The sequence below is a fragment of the Hordeum vulgare genome, chromosome 5H (genome assembly GCF_904849725.1).
Source record: "Hordeum vulgare subsp. vulgare chromosome 5H, MorexV3_pseudomolecules_assembly, whole genome shotgun sequence".
NCBI classification, from domain to species: Eukaryota; Viridiplantae; Streptophyta; class Magnoliopsida; order Poales; family Poaceae; genus Hordeum; species Hordeum vulgare.
Window position 1 is genome coordinate 468827210 of NC_058522.1, and position 15065 is coordinate 468842274.

Below are 15065 nucleotides of genomic sequence, written 5' to 3' on the forward strand. Positions count from 1 at the left end.
AAAGGGTGCTGATAACCCTGTAGCAGATAACTTGTCCAGGCTAGAGAATGTCCTTGATGACCCACGACCTATTGATGACAGCTTTCCTGATGAGCAATTGAATGTCATCCGTACTTCACATAGTGCATCGTGGTATGTTGATTACGCAAACTATATTGTAGCCAAATACATACCACCCAGTTTCACCTACCAGCAAAAGAAGAAATTCTTCTTTGATTTGAGACACTACTTTTGGGATGATCCTCACCTTTATAAGGAAGGAGTAGATGGTGTTATTAGAAGTTGTGTGCCTGAACATGAACAGGGACAGATCTTACAGAAGTGTCACTCCGAGGCTTACGGAGGACACCATGCGGGAGATAGAACTGCACACAAGGTATTGCAATCAGGTTTCTATTGGCCCACTCTCTTCAAGGATGCCCGTAAGTTTGTCTTGTCTTGTGACGAATGTCAAAGAATAGGGAACATCAGTAAACGTCAGGAAATGCCTATGAACTATTCACTTGGCATTGAACCATTTGACGCTTGGGGCTTTGATTATATGGGACCCTTCCCTAGTTCCAATGGGTATACTCACATCTTAGTTGTTGTTTATTACGTCACTAAGTGGGTAGAAGCTATCCCCACTAGAAATGTTGATCACCACACCTCTATTAAGATGCTTAACGAAGTCATCTTCCCAAGATTTGGAGTCCCTAGATATCTGATGACTGATGGCGGTTCACACTTCATTCATGGTGTTTTCCGCAAGATGCCCGCTAAGTATGATGTCAACCATAGAGTTGCATCTCCTTATCATCCTCAGTCTAGTGGTCATGTTGAGTTGAGTAATAGGGAGATCAAATTTATCTTACAAAAGACTGTCAATAGATCTCGAAAGAATTGGTCTAGCAAACTTGACGATGCACTATGGGCTTATAGGACTGCTTATAAGAATCCCATGGGCATGTCGCCGTATAAAATGGTTTATGGTAAGGCCTGTCATTTACCTCTTGAGCTAGAACACAAAGCTTATTCGGCAATCAAAGAGATCAACTTTGATTTCAAACTTGCCAGTGAGAAGCGGTTGTTTGATATCAGCTCATTAGATGAATGGAGGGCCCAGGCATATGAGAATGCCAAGTTGTTCAAGGAAAAGGTTAAGAGATGGCACGATAAAAGAATACAAAAACGAGAGTTCAATGTAGGTGATTATGTCTTGCTATACAATTCTCGCTTAAGATTCTTCGCAGGCAAGCTTCTCTCTAAATGGGAAGGTCCCTACGTTGTCGAGGAAGTATATCGTTCCGGTGCCATCAAAATCAATAACACGGAAGGTAATTTTCCTAGAGTGGTAAACTCGCAAAGAATCAAGCATTATATCTGTGGTACTCCCATAAATGTTGAGAGCAATATCATCAATATCATAACTCCAGAGGAGTACATAAGGGATGTTTATCAGCCTGTTTCAGACTCTGAAAACGAAGAGGTATGTGTTTCGGTAAGTAATTGGACTCCAAAACTTTTCCAGTATGAATTTTTCTCCGTTTTGGAATTTATGGAAAAATAGAAAAATAAAAAGCAGTCCGGAGAGCGCACGAGGCGGCCACAAGCTTGGTCGCCGCGGCCTCCCCCCTGGCCACGGCAACAGGGCTTGTGGGCACCTCATGTACCTCCCGGACTCCGTTTTCTTGCGGAGCACTCCTTCTGGTCCAGAAAAAATCATTATATGTACGCCCGAGGGTTTTGATCTCCGTATCGCGCAGTTTTCCTCTGTTTTCGTTTCGAGCCTGTTTCTGTTGCAAATCTAGATCGTCATGACTTCCCCAAAAGCTCCTAAGGACAAGATCTTCGAGAAGGTCATCAATCCTTACCTCGCGGAAGTGTTGCAGCACCCTCAATCTATCAAGATGTGTGAGGGGATGTTGCACATCCGTGATGTTGAGGGGCCTAACAGGATCGGAAGCATGGAGACGAGGCTCGAAGCAATGGAGCAACAAGTCTTCAAGTGCCAAGGGATGGTGGAGCGTGGACTCAACGCCAACCACATGATGATCACAGAGTTCACCAACAAGCACAAGATAGATGCCATTGACATTGGGAAGCACCTCTCCAGGCTCTATGATAGGGTTGATCAACTCCACGGCCAGATCTATGACCTGCAGAACCAAAACTGTGAGTATGAGTATAGAATTAAATCAATACGATTGGCTGCAGATTTGAGGATTCCGGCGACTCGTTCATCCTGCCATGATGGAGCACCTATGCCTTAGAAGATGGAGGATCAGACTCATGTTGCAACTCCACCACCATCACCACCAAAGGAAGACAACTAAGCATTGGTATGGGCAACTCCCTTGGCTTATGCCAAGCTTGGGGGAGTTGCCGTGGTATCGTATCACCTTTATATCTTTTGCTTTTACCTTTGTTTTAGTTCTTTCTTTTTTAGTTTTTACTTTCTTCTCTTAGTGGGATAAGTCTTTAGTGTTTAGCTTGAGTCTTTTGCCTTCTGTCTCCCCCGTTGTATTCGAGCTTGCGAGCTATATAATAAAGAGTATTTTAGTCAAGGGCTTTGTTTTGTGCCATGATCAAAAGTATGAAAAGAACGATAGCATGAGAGATCATGAGATGGCCTTATGGAAAGTGATAGCTTCACATATAACAAGTATGATGATTGAAACTTGTTGAGAATAGACCAACATAGACCCCAATCGTTGTTGCAGTTAATAAGAAGTAATAAGGAAAGAGAGGTTCACATATAAAAATACCATCTTAGACACTTTCTATAATTGTGAGCACTCACCAAACTATTACATGCTTAGAAGTAGATGTTGGACAAGGAAGACAACATAATGAATTGTGTTTGATTAGTTCCAAACAATGTTATATGATTAGAGATCCCTTAGCATGTGACGATTGCTTCCACCTCATATTAGCCAAAACTCCCGCACCAAGTAGAGATACTACTTGTGCATCCATAAACCTTCAACCCAGTTTTGCCATGAGTGTCCACCATACCTACCTATGGATTGAATAAGATCCCTCAAGTAAGTTGTCATCGGTGCAAGCAATACAAATTGCTCTCTAATATGTATGATCTATTAGTGTGTGGAAAATAAGCTTTATACGAACCTGCGATGAGGAAGACATAAAAGCGACAGACTGCATAATAATGTTCTTTATCACAGGAGGCAATATAAAGTGACGTTCCTCCGCACTAAGAGGACACGCATACAAACCTCAAAAGCGCATGACAACCTCTGCTTCCCTCTGCGAAGGGCCTATCTTGTACCTTTACTTTTGTCCTTGTGAAAGTCATGGTGATCAACACCAATTCCCTTTTCCGTCTTCATCTTGGTGAACGTCATATGCTAGGGAAAGATCTATATTCATATATCAACTTGGAGATGAGTACTTATGCTTTATTATTGTTGACTTTACCCTTGAGGTAAATGGTTGGGAGGCAAAATTATAAGCCCCTATCTTTCTCTGTGTCCAACTGAAACTTTGATGCCATGAGTACCACGTGAGTTGTAACAATTGTGGAAAACAAAAGAGATGATTGAGTATGTGGATTTGCTTTACAAGCTTTTATTTGACTCTTTCTGATGTGATGATAAATTGCAATTGCTTCAATGACTATGGACTGTTGTTGGCTACTTCTCGGTAAGGTTTTTGTTTCATACTTTGCTTTGTGAAGGAATTGTTACTTTCCCATAAGAATCTTTATGATGTATTGTTGTTCTATGTGTGATCATGATGCACTCATGTCTGTATTATGTTTTATCGACACCTTCATCCCTAAACATGTGGACATGTTATGGGTCTTGGTTTTCGCTTGAGGACAAGCGAGGTCTAAGCTTGGGGGAGTTGATACGTCCATTTTGCATCATGCTTTCATGTTGATATTTATCACTTTATGGAATGTTATTATACTTTGTGGTACCATACTTATGCCTTTTCTCTCTTATTTTGCAAGGTTTATTTGAAGAGGGGGAATACCGGCAGCTGGAATTCTGGACTGGAAAAGGAGCAAGTCTAAGTCCTCTATTCTGCGCAACTCCAAATGCCCTGAAAATCAACGAGGATTTTTTTGGGAATATATAAAAAAGACTAGGCGAAAGAAGTGTCAGAGGGGAGCTACCAGGGGCCCACAAGCCTGGTGGCCGCGGCCTGCCCCCTGGCCGCGGCAACAGGGCTTGTGGGCACCCGGGTGGCCCACTGGCCCCCCTCTTCTGCTATATGAAGGGTCTCGTCCAGGAGAAAAATGAGGGCGGAGCTTTGTCGTGGATTCTCCACCGCCACGAGGCGGAACTTGAGCAGAACTAATCTAGAGCTCCGGCACGACGATCCTGCCGGGGAAACTTCCCTCCCAGAGGGGGAAATCATCGCCATCGTCATCACCAACACTCCTCTTGTCGGAGGGGAGTCATCTCCATCAACATCTTCATCAGCACCATCTCCTCTCCAAACCCTAGTTCATCTCTTGTAACCAATCTCCGTCTCGCGACTCCGACTGGTACTTGTAAGGTTGCTAGTAGTGTTGATTACTCTTTGTAGTTGATGCTAGTTGGATTACTTGGTGGAAGAGTTTATGTTCAGATCCTTGATGCTACTCATTACACCTCTGATCATGATTATGATTATGCTTTGTGAGTAGTTACTTTTGTTCCTGACGACATGGGATAAGTCATGCTAATAATAGTCATGTGAATTTGGTATTCGTTCGGTATTTTGATATGTTGTATGTTGTTTTTCCTCTAGTGGTGTTATGTGAACGTCGACTACATAACACTTCACCATTATTTGGGCCTAGAGGAAGGCATTGGGGAGTAGTAAGTAGATGATGGGTTGCTAGAGTGACAGAAGCTTAAACCCCACTCTATGCGTTGCTTCGTAAGGGGCTGATTTGGATCCACTAGTTTAATGCTATGGTTAGACGTTGTCTTAATTCTTCTTTCGTACTTGCGGATGCTAGCGAGAGGGGTTAATCATAAATGGGATGCTTGTCCAAGTAAGGGCAGTACCCAAGCGCCGGTCCACCCACATATCAAACTATCAAAGTAACGAACGCGAATCATATGAACATGATGAAACTAGCATGACAGAAATTCCCGTGTGTCCTCGGGAGCGTTTTTCCTCTTATAAGACTTTGTTTAGGCTTGTCCCTCGCTACAAAAGGGATTGGGCCACTTTGCTGCACCGTTGCTACTACTTGTTACTTGTTACTTTTCACCTGCTGCGTTTCACCTCACTACACCATCACTTGTTACCGCTACTTTCAGTGCTTGCAGTTATTACCTTGCTGAAAACCGTTTATCAGAGCCGTCTGCTCCTCATTGGGTTCGACACTCTTACTTATCGAAAGGACTACGATTGATCCCTTATACTTGTGGGTCATCAGTAGGAAGCTCTCTTTTACGGGTTGCGTATGGCCATCTCACTTGGTGTCCGACGCTTGATGGTATATGGTGACTCGGATCTAGTGGTTAATCAAGTGATGAAAGAGTGGGATGTGAGAAACCCTGCCATGACTGGGTATTGCAACGCGGTAAGAAAGCTTAAGAAAAGGTTTGAAGGTTTGGAACCTCATCACTGTCCTCGATTGAAGAATCAAGGTGCTCATGAGTTGGCAAAAACCGGATCCACTCGGAAAATTGTGCCGAGTGATGTTTGTTTAGAGCACATAGACGCCCCTTCGGTCCAGGAAGACCCGTTCACTGAAGAACCTCCTGAGCCTGCAAGTGCATCTGATCCGACTGAAGTTGAAATCCCAGCAGTTGTCGATCTGATCATGGAGATTCGAGTTGTCACGCCTGAGTGGACAGTGTCGTATATTGCATACATCCTGAGGCAAGAGCTACCCGAAGATGAAGACGAAGCTAGACAAATCGTCTGCAAGTCAAAGGCCTTCACAGTCATGGGAGATCAGCTCTATAAGGAAAGTGTGACTGGCGTAGCTCAGCGGTGCATTTCCCCTGAGGAAGGCCGACTGATTTTGGAGGAAATTCACTCGGAACCTGTGGTCATCATGCATCCTCGAGAGCCATCGTTCCCAAAGCACTCCGAGCTGGATTCTTCTGGCCACATGCAAGTGAAATGGCCAAGGAGCTTGTAGATCGCTATGAAGGCTGCCAGTTTTACTCCAACAAGTTGCACAAGCCGTCATCTGCTCTAAAGACAATCTCTCTCATATGGCCATTTGCCGTGTGGGGCTTGGACATGGTCGGATCCTTCCGCACAGGGCAGGGCCGATTCACTCATTTGCTAGTTGCAGTCGACAAATTCACCAAGTGGATAGAGGCCAAGCCAATCAAAAATCTAGATGCGCGTGCTGCAATCAAGTTCATGAGGGAAATCACTTTCAGATTTGGGGTTCCACACAACATCATCACAGACAATGGATCGAACTTCGACTCGTATGAATTCAAGAGTTTTTGCTCCAACCAAGGAACCCGAGTGGATTACGCATCTGTTGCTCACCCCTAAACCAACGGCACGCTGAATGGGTGAATGAACTCATACTTCAAGGATTAAAGCCTCGTCTCATGCGAGAAATTGGAGACGCTGCAGGCGCTTGGGTCACCAAGTTACCTTCTGTGCTTTGGGGACTCAGAACGACCCCGAACAGGTCGACTGGGCGGTCTCCATTCTTTCTCGTATACGCAGCAAAAGTTGTCCTTCCGAGTGATTTTCATCACAGTTCTCCTCGAGTTGAACTCTTCTCAGAAGCCGAATCTGAACAAGCCCGGCGGGATGGAGTCGGTCTCTTGGAGGAGGAGCGCGAGATGGCCCTGATTCGATCGATGATCTACCAACAAGACTTCCGGCGGTTCCATTCAAGACACGTGAGGAGTCAGACGTTCCAAGCAGGTGATTTGGTGCTCCGAGTGCATCAGCAGAGACCACACAAGTTGGCTCCCACCTGGGAAGGACCTCTCATCGTCTCCAAGGTGCTGAACAACGGAGCCTACCGACTCTACAATCTAGAGAATAGGATCGACGAGCCACGGGCGTGGAACGAAGATCTACTTATCCATTTTATGCCTGATTAGCAACTGTTTTGATGTAACGAACAAGATTCCCTAAAGCAACTTACTTGCCAGAAGTTTTGATTACTGTAATATATCTGTTGACTCCAGTCTAGAAAACTTCTCTCAGTGAAGAGCTACCCTCTCACTCGGGGGCTTAGCCGCGAACCAGATTCGCCTAAGTTAAAAAACTTCTCCGAGTGAAGAGCTACCCTCTCACTCGGGGGCTTAGCCGCGAAGCAGATTCGCCTAAGTTAGAAAACTTCTCCGAGTAAAGAGCTACCCTATCACTCGGGGGCTTAGCCGCGAACCAGATTCGCCTAAGTTAGAAAAATTCTCCGAGTGAAGAGCTACCCTCTCACTCGGAGGCTTAGCCGCGAACCAGATTCGCCTAAGTTAGAAAACTTCTCTGAGTGAAGAGTTGCCCTCTCACTCAGGGGCTTAGCCGCGAACAAGATTCTCCTAAGTTAGAAAACTTCTCTCAGTGAAGAGCTACCCTCTCACTCGGGGGCTTAGCCACAAACCAGATTCGCCTAAGTTAGAAAACTTCTCTGAGTGAAGAGCTGCCCTCTCGCTCGGGGTCTTAGCTGCGAACCAGATTCGCCTAAGTTAAAAAACTTCTCCGAGTGAAGAGCTACCCTCTCACTCGGGGGCTTAGCAGCGAACCAGATTCACCTAAGTTAGAGAACTTCTCCGAGTAAAGAGCTACCCACTCACTTGGGGGCTTAGCCGCGAACCAGATTCGCCTATGTAAAAAAACTTATCCGAATGAAGAGCTACCCTCTCACTCGAGGGCTTAGCCGCGAACCAGATTCGCCTAAGTTAAAAAAAATACGAGTGATGAGCTACCCTCTCACTCGAAGGCTTAGCCGTGAACTGGATTTTCCTAAGTTAAAAAACCTCTCCGAGTGAAGATCTACACTCTCATTCGGGAACTTAGCTGCGAATCAGATTCGCCTAAGTTAAAAAAAACTTCTTCGAGTGAAGAGCTACCCTCACACTCGGAGACTTAGCCGCGAACCAGATTCGCCTAAGTGACGAAACCCCGCCCAACTGCAAATCAGACTTCGCTTAGCCCCAACCCAACTATGAATCACGCTTCGCTTAGGTGGGAGGACTTTGCATATGCCCAGAGCATCCCAAAAAAGAAAAGTTCATTCGACAAAGATAAACCCAAATTCAGTCGAAACGAGCACATCAATGATACCCGACGAAGATCAATGTTATCCGCGCAAGACAAAAGCACTCGGGTTATTACCCGAACGAAGTTTAAAGTGTTTACAGAACCACTCGGCATACCGAGGCAAATAAATGTTTTTCTCACGAATGTTCGACTTCCTCACGGCTCACCTGGACTGGCCGGTTCCACGAAGGTGTCGAGGTCGATGATGTCGGCGATGCGGGTTGCAGTATCACTGAAGGTCTCCATGAAGTCTTCAAACCGAAGCTTCTTGGTGTTTGCAACCTGCGGGGCCTTGAGCTTCTCCTCCTGAGTCTACTTACAATGGACCCTGACGAGTGACAAAGCCACGTCAGCCCCACACCGAGCAGCAGACTTCTTCCACGCTTGAGATCATCCTCTGGCCATAGCTCCTTCTCGATCTTTCTCACAGCTTCCCTCACTCGCGTGACGTACTTCTCCACCTTCATCAGTCGGGAGTTCACACGGAACAGATTCAGAGCTGGGTCGTCACCGAGTGCAGTATTGATTGGGTCAAGCGAAGGTCCGACCTCCTCAGTTTCCTTCCCCAAGTCTTGACAGAATTCTGTGAGGGAGAAGTTTCAAGCTCATCAACAAAATAACACACAATCAATTGCAAGATTCACTCGATAAGACACTTACCAGTGGGTAACTACAGCATCTTGGTGGCAAAGTCTCCCACGTATTTTTCTTGAGCATTCGCCCTCTTGCTCATATCTTCAACTGGTTCATCCACTTCATTTGCTCTTTGTGCATTCTCCACCTCCACCTGCAAGCTCCTACTGGTTGTCTGAACCTCCACCAATGCTTTGTCCTTCTCCTTCGGCGTTTTCTTCAAAGCAGCTACTTCATTTGTAGCTGCCTCCAGGTTTGCAGCCAGTTGAGTCTTTTCTGTAGCCAAGGTAGCATACGCAGAGCCTACTTCACAAGCTTTTTGAAAGAATCATAAGACAAACATCAGTCGACGTATATCTCACTTCCGAGTGATATATGGTCAAAGTAAATTCACTTCTGAGTGATAAAAACTTCATTCGATTGAAGGAAAAGATATGTTTCTCATCAGACCCCTGCCGATGCAAGCACTCGACACCGGTCTCGGGGACTACACCCATTGGGTTCACTCGGCGTGACCCCACTGACTTATCACTCGATCAGGTCTGTCCTGATGAGCCAAAAATATTATACACTCAAGTGCTTCATACTATTATCATTCACTACCACTAATAATAGTCTTGGGGACTACACCCAGTGGGTGCACTTAGCGTGCCCCCACTTGATTCAAAACTCAACCAGATCAGCTCTGGTTGACTGTGATCAACAAAAAGAAAAGTCTCTACTGATTAAGACCCCTGCCAGTGCAAGCACTCGACAGCGGTCTCGGGGACTACACCGAGTGGGTTCACTCGGAGTGACCCCACTGGGACACAAACAAAACAAAGACATTTCTACAAAAACACCAAGTGGGTGTTGATACGTCCATTTTGCATCATGATTTTATGTTATACTTATTGCTTTATGGACTATTATTACACTTCACGGTACAATACTTATGCCTTTTCTGTCTTATTTTATAAGGTTTACATTAAGAGGGAGAATGCCGGCAGCTGGAATTCTGGTATGAAAAAGGAGCAAGTTTGAGATACCTATTCTGTGCAACCCCAAAAGCCATGAAAATCAACGAGGAATTATTTTGGATTTTATAAAAAATACTGGGTGGAAAAAGTTCCAAAGGGGAGCCACCAAGAGGCCACAAGCCTGCCAGGCGCGGCCTACCCCCCTAGTCACTCCTAGGTGGCTTATGGGCCCCGTGTTGCCCCTCTCGCTCCCATCTTTTGCTATAAGGAGCGTTTCGTTCCAGAAAAAATGAGGAGGAGGCTTTCGGGAGGAATCGCCGCTGCCACGAGGCGGAACTTGAGCAGAACCAATCTAGAGCTCCGGAAGGGCCGTCCTGCTGGGGAAACTTCCCTCCTGGAGGGGAAATCGTCGCCATCGTCATCACCAACACTCCTCTCATCAGAGGAGACTCATCACCATCAACATCTTCATCAGCACCATCTCATCTCCAAACCCTAGTTCATCTCTTGTAACCAATCTCCATCTCGCGACTCCGATTGGTACTTGTAAGGTTGCTAGTAGTGTTAATTACTCTTTGTAGTTGACGCTAGTTGGATTACTCGGTGGAAGATCATATGTTCAGATCCTTAATGCTATTCAATACCTCTCTGGTCATGAACATAATTATGCTTTGTGAGTAGTCACTTTTTTTCCTGAGGACATGGGATAAGTCTTGCTATAAGTAGTCATGTGAATTTGGTATTCGTTCGATAGTTTGATGCGATGTATGTTGTCTTTCCTCTAGTGGTGTTATGTGAACGTCGACTACATAACACTTCACCATTATTTGGTCCTAAAGGAAGGCATTGGGAAGTAATAAGTAGATGATGGTTTTCTAGAGTGACACGAGCTTAAATCCTAGTTTATGCGTTGCTTCGTAAGGGGCTGATTTGGATCCACTAGTTTAATGCTATGGTTAGACTTTGTCTTAATTCTTCTTTCGTAGTTGCGGATGCTTGCGAGAGGGGTTATTCATAAGTGGGATGTTTGTCCAAGTAAGGGCAGCACCCCAGCACCAGTCCACCCACATATCAAACTATCAAAGTAGTGAACGTGAATCATATGAACATGATGAAAACTAGCTTGACAGAAATTCCCATGTGTCCTCGGAAGCGCTTTACCTCGTATAAGAGTTTATCCAGGCTTGCCCCCTGCTAGAAAAGGGATTGGGCCACTTTGTTGCACCTTTGTTACTTGCTACTTGCTACGAATCATCTTATCACACAACTATGTGTTACCGATAATTTCAGTGCTTGCAGACAATACCTTGCTGAAAACCACTTGTCAGTTCCTTCTACTCCTCGTTGGGTTCGACACTCTTACTTATCGAAAGGACTATGATAGATCCCCTACACTTGTGGGTGATACGTCTCAAACGTATCTATAATTTTTGATGGTTTCACGCAGTTATCTTGTCATATTTGGATGTTTTATATACCTTTTATATCTTTTGGGGGACTAACTTATTAATTCAGTGCCAGGTGTCAGTACCTGTTTTTTCTGTGTTTTTGGCTCTTTTCAGATCTGATTTTGGAACGGAGTCCAAACGGAATAAAAACCCCAAAATGATTTTTTTCCCGAATGGAAGAATATTAGGGGGCCTGTGGGCCAGGCCAGGTGGGCTCCACGGAGCCCACAAGCTCCCACTCCGCCACCAGGGGGAGGCGGCAGTGGCAGGGCTTGTGGCCTCCCTGGCCGCCCCCTGACCTAGATCCTTGGCCTATATATTCCCTAAAATACAGCAAAAAATCAGGGGAGCCTCAAAAATACTTTTCCGCCGCCGCAAGCTTCCGTTTTCGCGAGATCTCATCTGGAGACCCTTCCCGGCACCCTACCGGAGGGGACTTTGGAGTTGGAGGGCTTCTTCATCATCATCATCGCCCCTCCAATGACTCGTGAGTAGTTCACTTCAGACCTACGGGGCCGTAGTTAGTATCTAGATGGCTACTTCTCTCTCTTGGATCTTCAATACAAAGTTCTCCATGATCTTCATGGAGATCTATCCGATGTAATCTTCTTTGGCGGTGTGTTTGTCGAGATCCGATGAATTCTGGATTTGTGATCAGATTATCTATGATATATATTTGAGTCTTTGCTGATTTCTTATATGCATGATTTGATATCCTTGTAAGTCTCTTCGAGTCTTGGGTTTTGTTTGGCCAACTAGATCTATGATTCTTGCAATGGGAGAAGTGCTTGGTTTTGGGTTCTACCATGTGGTGACCTTTCCCAGTGACAGTAGGGGCAGCAAGGCACACATTAAGTAGTTGCCATCAAGGATAACAAGATGGGCTCTGTCGTTGATATGAGATTGTCCGTCTACATCATGTCATCTTGCTTAAGGCGTTACTCTATTCTTTTGGACTTAATACGCTAGATGCATGCTGGATAGCGGCCGACGTGTGGAGTAATAGTAGTAGATGCAGAAAGTATCGGTATACTTGTTTTGGACATGATGCCTATAGATATAATCATTGCCATATATATCGTCAAGACTTTGCGCGGTTCTATCAATTGCTCGACAGTAATTTGTACACCCACCGTTTACTTGCTTTCATGAGAGAAGCCACTAGCAAACACCACGGCCCCAGGGTCTATTCACATCCATCGTTTACACCTCCACTTTTACTTTGCTTTGTTACTTTGTTGCTTTCAGTTCTCACTTGGCAACCAATCTATAAGGGATTGACAACCCCTTCATAGCGTTGGGAGCAGGTTCTTTGTGTTTGTGCAGGATCTTGTGATACTCCTCCACTGGATTGATACCTTGGTTCTCAAACTGAGGGAAATACTTACCACCGCTATGCTACATCACCCTTTCCGCTTCGAGGGAACACCAACGCAAGGATCCAAGGCCACGGGGGAAATCCTTTGCATACTTGCCTAGGAAGTCCCTTAAGGCGTAGACGCAGCAGAAGGATTCCCGGTGCCGTCGACACGACTATTTCTGGCGCAGTTGCAAGGGAATATCAGCTGACATCAGTGGGTCATCAAGACTCTTTTCTGGCGCCATTGCCCGAGAGTGAAGCGCCTTTGGTAGGGAAACATTTATATAGTGTGCTGAAATTTATTGTCACTTGTCACTATGGAAACTAATCCTTTGAAGAGCTTGTTCGTGGTATCTTCACCTCGAATGGAAGCACAAGGAGTTGCTCCTCAACCTTCTGCACCTACTGAAAATATTTGTTATGAAATTCCTTCCGGTATGCTAGAGAAACTGTTGGCTAATCCTTTTACAGGAGATGGAACATCACATCCCGGCTTGCATCTAATCTATGTAGATGAAGTTTTTGTTTTATTTAAGCTTACAGGTTTGCCCGAGGATGAGGTCAAGAAGAAGGTATTTCCCTTATCTTTGAGGGATAAACCATTGACATGGTATAGGCTATGTGATGATACTGGATCATGGAACTATAGCCGATTGAAATTGGAATTTCATCAAAAGTTTTATCCTATGCATTTGGTACATCGTGATCGGAATTATATCTATAACTTTTGGCCTCGTGATAGAGAAAGTATCGCTCAAGCTTGGGGCAGGCTTAATTCAATGTTATATTCATGCCCCAACCATGAGCTCTCGAGAGAAATTATTATTCAGAACTTTTATGCTCGGCTTTCTCATGATAATCGCACCATGCTTGACACTTCTTGTACCGGTTCTTTTATGAAGAGAGATATTGACTTCAAATGAAATTTATTGGAAAGAGTTAAACGCAACTCTAAAGATTGGGAGTTTGATGAAGGTAAGGAGTCAGGTATGAATCCTAAGTTCGATTGCGTTAAATCCTTCGTTGGAACAAATACTTTTTGTGATTTTAGCGCTAAACATGGACTTGACTCTGAGATAGTAGCTTCATTATGTGAATCATTTGCTGCTCATATTAATCTCAATAAAGAGAAGTGGTTTAAATATCATCCTCCCTTAGAAGTCAATGTGGTTAAACCCAATCCAGTTGAAGAGAAAGTCATTGCTTATAATGATCCTATTGTTCCTAGTGCTTACATTGAGAAACCACCTTTCCCTGTTAGAATAAAGGATCATTCTAAAGCTCCAACTGTGATACGTAAAGGCTACATTAGAACACCTATACCCCCTGAGAAAATTAGAGTTGAACCTAGCATTGCTATTATCAAAGATCTCCTGTCCGACAATGTTGATGGCCATGATATTCACTTCTGTGAAGATGTTGCTAGAATTGCTAAACCTCATGCTAGAGACAAACATAGGCCTATTGTTGGCACGCCTGTTTTTTATGTTAAGATAGGACATCATTTTTATCATGGTTTATGTGACGTGGGTGCTAGTGTTAGTGCAATACCTCAATATTTATATGATGAAATTAAAGACGAGATTGCCCCTGTCGAGATGGAACCTATTGATGTCACTATTCAGCTTGCCAATAGAGATACTATCTGCCCTTTGGGAATTGTTAGAGATGTTGAAGTCTTGTGTGGTAGAACTAAGTATCCTGCTGATTTTCTCATTCTTGCTACCACACAAGATAGCTTTTGTCCCATCATATGATGCAGACCTTTACTCAATACTGTCAATGCTCATATTGACTGTGAGAAGCAAATTGTCACTGTTGGCTTTGAAGGTGTCTCACATGAATTCGGTTTCTCCAAGTTTGGTAGACAACTTCATGAAAAAGAATTTTCTAGTAAGGATGAAATTGTTGCCCTAGCTTCTATTGTTGTGCCTCCTACTGATCCTTTAGAGCAATACTTGCTTGAGCATGAAAATGATATGCATATGGATGAAAGGAATGAGATAGATAGAGTTATCTTTGAACAACATCCTATCCTTAAGAATAATATGCATGTTGAACTGCTTGGAGATCCACCCCGAGCAAAGGGTGATCCTGTGTTCGAGCTTAAACAGTTACCTCATACTCTTAAGTATGCTTATCTTGATGAAAAAGAGATATATCCTGTTATTATTAGTGCTAGCCTTTCAGAGCATGAAGAAAAGAAGTTATTTAAAACTCTGAGGAAGCACCGTGCTGCTATTGGATATACTCTTCACGATCTTAAGGGCATTAGTCCCACTCTATGCCAGCACAAAATTAAAATCGATCCTGATTCCAAACCAGTTGTCGATCATCAACGGAGATTAAATCCTAAGATAAAAGAGATAGTAAGAAAATAAATACTAAAGTTCCTGGAAGTAGGTATTATCTATCATGTTGCTCATAGTGATTGGGTAAGTCCGGTGCATTACGTCCCTAAGAAGGGAGGAT